Source organism: Pantherophis guttatus, chromosome 2, assembly GCF_059756535.1.
Source record: "Pantherophis guttatus breed Tessera chromosome 2, ASM5975653v1, whole genome shotgun sequence".
NCBI lineage: Eukaryota > Metazoa > Chordata > Lepidosauria > Squamata > Colubridae > Pantherophis > Pantherophis guttatus.
Window position 1 is genome coordinate 255,421,022 of NC_142064.1, and position 6,000 is coordinate 255,427,021.

Below are 6,000 nucleotides of genomic sequence, written 5' to 3' on the forward strand. Positions count from 1 at the left end.
TAGTCCTCAACGTACGACCACAACTGAGCCCCACATTTCTGTTCTGTTGCTAAGTGAGAAATTTGTTCAGTGTGTTTTGCTCCATTTTACAACTTTGCTCGCCAGATATATCACTGCAGTTCTTAAATTAGTAACACTGTTGTTAAGTGAATCTGATTTCCCCATTGACCTTGCTTGTCGGAAGGTCGCAAAAGGGGATCCATGATCGCAGGACACTGCAGCCGTCATAAATGTGAACCAGTTGTCAAGCATCCAAAAGTAAATCATGTTATCATGGGGATGCTGCATTGGTCATAAGAGTGAAAAATGGTCATCAGTTACTTTTTTTCAGTGTTGTTGTAACTTCGAACGGTCACTAAGCGAACTGTTGTAAGTCGAGGACTACCTGTATTATGCAGTTCACATAAACCTGGGCATGTATTGGTAGTCCTTGACTTATGACCACAACTGAGCTCAAAAATTTATCTTATTAAGTGATGTAGGCCTCATTTTACAACCTTTCTTGCCACAGTTGTTTAGTGAATCATTGCAGTTGTTTTTATGCAGTTGTTTTTAGTGATAGCGAGAAATTTGTTAAGGGAGTTTTGCCCTACTTTACGACTTTGCTTGCCACATTTGTTAAGTGAGTCACTGCAGTTCTGAAATTAGTAACCACCGTTGTTAAGTGAATCTGGTTTCCCCATTGACTTTGCTTGTCAGAAGTCGTCAAAAGGGGATCACATGACCCCAGGACACTGCAACCGTCATAAATATGAACCGGTTGCCAACCATCCATATTTTAATACACATGACCATGGGGATGCTGCAAAAGAGCCGAGGTGGCGCAGTGGTTAGAGTGCAGTACTGCAGCTACTTCAGCTGACTGCTAGTTCAGCAGATCAGCGGATCAAATCTCACCGGCTCAAGGTTGACTCAGCCTTCCATCCTTCCGAGGTGGGTAAAATGGGGGCAATATGCTATTTAGTATACTGTCTTCAGTGTAAGCTGCCCAGAGTCCTCGGAGAGTGGGCGGCATAGAAATATGAATAATAAATAAAAGTTGCAAATGTGAAAAATGGACGTAAGTCACTTTTTTCAGTGTTGTTGTAACTTTGAACAGTCACTGTGAACTGTTGTAAGTCGAGGACTACCTGTATACCTTTTATAAGCAATGTAGCCCTGTAGTGAACAGACAGCCACTGAATTGTTTTGAACGATAGTCATAGGATGCAAAATGTAATTAACGAGCGCTTATGATGGGGGGGTGAATGCACGAGGAATTATCACATGGTTGTTGAACACGAGGTTTTGGGTTTTTTGGACTCTGAACAGAGACAAATTAGCCAAAGGCTTTCCTCGTGCTGATAAAGCATAGGCTTCATTCATTCAAGATTGCATCCTGGGGTGAATGAAAATGTTGCCTTAGACAAGGGCAATACATGGCCTTCTAGATATTGTTGGACTAGAACCTCCATCGGTTGTTTCTAGCACAGGGGGGGTCAAACTGGATTTTCTTCCAGGGCTGGATCAGCATTGTAGTTCTCCTCTGCCGGCCGGCTAGCTGGGGGGGCGGGGAGGGAGGGGAGATGGGACAGATGCCTCCTGCAACACCAGGGGTGGGCTCTACTTACCATTACTACTGGTTCACAATGGGATCGCGTCAGGGGTGGGTTCTAACATTTTTTACTACCGGTTCTGTGGGCGTGGCTTATTTTGTGGGCGTGGCTTGATGGTCATGTGACAATTCTTTAGGATTTAGCAGAGGTACTGGTCTACCAGGCTTTTAACTGCTTGCAGAGCTGTACCGGTCTACTCATTTGTTTTTGGAGGCACCGGTCTACCACCACACTGCCTTTTAACACTGATCAGCCCTTTGAAGCCCCGTGGCAAGAGTTTAAACAGTTTTTTTCCTTCTAGCCGATCAGCTGGGACTCAGGAAGCAGCGAATAGATTGGGGGCAGGGCCAAATAAAAGGTAAGAATAACGCGGGGGGGGCGGGGAAGCGAGGGGGCCCAGCTCCCGAACAAAGAGAACTGGTTCGGTGACGTCATATCATCACCGCTACTGGCTCGGCCGAACTGGGCTGAACCAGGAGGAACCCACCACTGGATCGCTTGCGTGCGCTTACTTCACTCGCACATGCGCAGAAGCTTCTGGTTGCTCTCCTCTGCACTTTTTCTAGAGTCTCAACTTTTTCATCTAGGGATGTATAGAACTGGACTCCCAGTTGAAGTCCATGCATCTTAAAGTTGCCAAGATTGGGAAACTCTGCTATAAAAGACTAGTTATAATTACACTGCAGATAATCGAAGGTTACTGGGAGTAACTTTCTTGGTTAATAGCTACAGCAAAAACAAGTATTCATATTATAGGAAAACTTAGACCAGTGATGGCTAACCTTTTTGCTGTTGCGTGCCAAAAGCAGGCGGGAGCACAGGGAGGGTCACGCACATGTGTGCCCATACCCATAATTCAATGCCATCCCGTGCCCCCCCCATTATTGCCTGCGTGACCCCCCCTGCGCTCCCCCCGTTTTTGACACGCGATGGCAAAAAGATGGGCCTGCTAGGCCTGTTTTTCGCCCTCCCCAGGCTCCAGAGGCTTTCTTGGAGCCTGGGGAGGGTGAAAACGGCCTTCCCCACTCCCCCAAAGGCCCTCCAGAGGCCAGAAATGGCTCGTTTCCCAACTTTCAATGGGACTGGAAGGCCTGAAAATGAGCTGGCCGGCGTGCGCATGCACGCTGGAGCTGAGCTAGGGCAATGCTTGCGTGCCCACAGATATGGCTCCGTATGCCATCTATGGCACGGGTGTCATAGTTTCGCCATCATGGACCTAGACCAAGATCAGGCCCTAATACTAGTTTACTTAGGCAGTGTGAAGTGGTTAACTCAGGCAGTTGATAACGGGATATAAAATGGCTTGTTGTGGCTATTGTTGTATGTTTACTTCCAAGCTGGAGAAAAGAAGCTTGTGGGAGTTTAAGAATCTAAACTGGTAATGGGAACCTTAAATTATGCCTTCAATCAATCAAATCAACAAACAAGCAAACTGCTCGTGGGTATCTCTATGCAAGTCTGAGGTGCCGTTGGCTTCTTTGCATCAGGCATCCAAGAATCTTCTGTACCTCTTAAAATCAAGCAGCTAATTACAAACAGCACTAAAAATGAAAGACAGATGAAGCGCAAATTAAACCAGGCTGAGGAGCCTTTGGCAAAGAAATCTCTCTTTAAACCAGCACCCAAGAGAAAGAGAAAGCAACGCTGCTTAGGCACTGTTACATTGTCAGATGTAAATGCCTTATTCCCTAATGTGTAAATAATGTATATATGGGATATCAGGGGTTAACTTATTCTTTGTTTCTTAATGTATTCATAATTCACCACTCCCACTCTTGGCTCCACCCTTTGTATATATAAGGAGCCACCTTCACCATTTTCCTTGCTTCTATCTGTGAATATTCAGTGAATATAGAATGCCTACTATAATTAAAGAGAAATATATTTGAACCTCTAACTCTCATTATTATTATTGAGTCTGATCCTAAAAATATTGCAACAAACTGGTAGCAGAGGATGGTTAATTGACTCAATAAATAACTAAAAATGTCTAAGAAAGATAGGCCCAACACCAGGGCCTACAGCAAAGAAATAGAAACTGAACAAGAAATAATCAACGAATCCACAAATGCGATTTCGAGAGAATCCGAAGAATACACCACTGAAGAAGAAGAACTAATAAATGAAAATGATGGCCAGGAGGAAATCGAAATAGAAAATAACGAACTCAGGTCAGAGATACTGAAGCTTTTAAAAAGCCAGAAGAATGATGAAAGCCTCATCGCGAACCTCCAAGAAATGCTGAAGAACAGCGGAGCAGCGAGAGAGAAAAACATCGCTAAAGAGAAACCCAAAGACCAAAAAACTGTGAGTGATATGACTACAGAGAAAGTCGTTATGAAAAAGAAAAGATGTGATCCCGCGCGAAATTTTGAATGGCAGCCATCTTGGTTTCAACAAGCCTCCAAAGTGAGCGAAGCAGAGCCAATCAAAATGCTCAGTTCAAAATTTCTGGCGCGAAAAACGTTATCAGACAACGAAAGTGAAAAGGAGGATTCAAACTCTTCGGAAGAGCCAGAATCAGAAAATGAAAACGACTTAACGAAATCCCAAGTAAAGTCAGCAATGAAGACGCTTTTTGCTGCATTCGGGCCAAAATTAAAAATTTCCAAAGCGCCAACGAAGAAGCAAGCGAACAAGCCGATACTTCAAGACCTGCACGCTCCCATCCTGACTTCGAGAACGACGACGCCCGAGCCCAGAGAGCCATGTCGATTCCGCCCTACACCGCAGACCGAAGCAAGTGCCAACGCACCCAAAAGAAAGGGAAGAACAGTCGCCGCCATCAGAACTCCTAGGACCGAGCCAGAGACCGACTCGTCTGAAGAGGAACGGAGCGAGCGAGCTGCAATGGAGAGAACCTTCCACGACGACGTCAAAGAAGAAATGAACAACGCGCATGTGCGAAACTACGTAGACGGTCCGGAAAGACTTGAACTGGCCAGAGAACCGCGCAGACTCGTTGCGAGCATTCCCATGCCGTTTTGCAATTTTCTACACTTGCGAGACCACGGACTACCTCAGGTTGTAAGTAATGGACAAAATAATGTGGGTAACTTACCCAGTGACTTCCCAAAACTTAGGGTTGATGGCATTAATTTACAAGAATGGTATCAACAGCTACAGGTTGTCTTTATGAAAGAAAATTTACTATTTTTTATCACTAGTCCCCCAAGAAGACCCTGGACTTTAAAAATAGATTGCTTACACCATAAGGCATTTTTCTTAATAATATCTAGCGTGTCCCCTGCAATGTATCATAGCATCAAACCAAATCTAACTGTTTCAGAAATAATTCAATGCATGTTTAATTTGTTTCACAGCGATAGTGTAGCTACCACCACAAGAATGTCTAAGGACTTCTTTTCTTCCAGAGTAAAACCAGGGGTTTCCATAAGTGAGCATTTAATATCTTTAAACAAAATAAGAGCTGAGCTGCATTTGAGGGGGGAAGTGATTTCAGATCAAACAATGAAAAGTGTTATTATCAACTCACTTGATTCATCATGGGATAGTTTTATGTCACACTTAGACACCATCAATCTAGGATATTTGTCAATAGAAAGTCTGTCTAACAAATTGATAGCAGAAGACAATTCAAGAAAAAATCGTTATAGCAATCACACAGAACACAAACCTTTTAGGAAGGTAGCTTTCCAAGAAAAATATAATGAAACTTTTAAATGCCACAATTGTGGGTCCAGAGAACACAATAGAAGAGATTGCCCCAAAATTTCAAAGGAAAGACATAGGTCAGAATATAGGAATAAATACAATTATAGACAGTCTTCCACAGATAGACATAAATATAGAAGCCCACCAAATTACAGAGAAAGTAGAGGGGGCAGAGAAAATTCAAAAGAGAGAAAATCTGGTTCACTGAATGGACTAAATAAACAAGATAGCACTAAAACGCAACCAAATGAGAACAATAATTGGCTTATTGATTCTGGAGCAACTAATCACACCACTAATAACAAAAATATATTGTCTTCATTTACAGAAGATAAGTTTGTAATAAAGGTAGCTAATCAAGAAAAAGTTCAAGTATTAGGCAGAGGGAATGTGACCTTGCCTGGTCTAGGAAAAATAGAGGGGGTATTGTTAATACCAGAAATACCTCATAACATACTAAGTGTCATAAAATTAAGCAGAGATTCTGACATCAATATAGTTTTCTCAAAGGGAAAAGCAACTTTAGAGAAGAATAAAACAAATGTAGGCACTGTGATGATTAAAGGAGGCCTACCCTATCTGACAACAAAAGAAAGATGGTTACATAACATTGATTCAAATATGGAAGATTGCATTGAGGCAGATGATGAAAATATTAGTAACAGTGACAATGATGAATGTAAAATATCTCATGATCACACAGATACACACAATGAGAAGAAACCAAAAA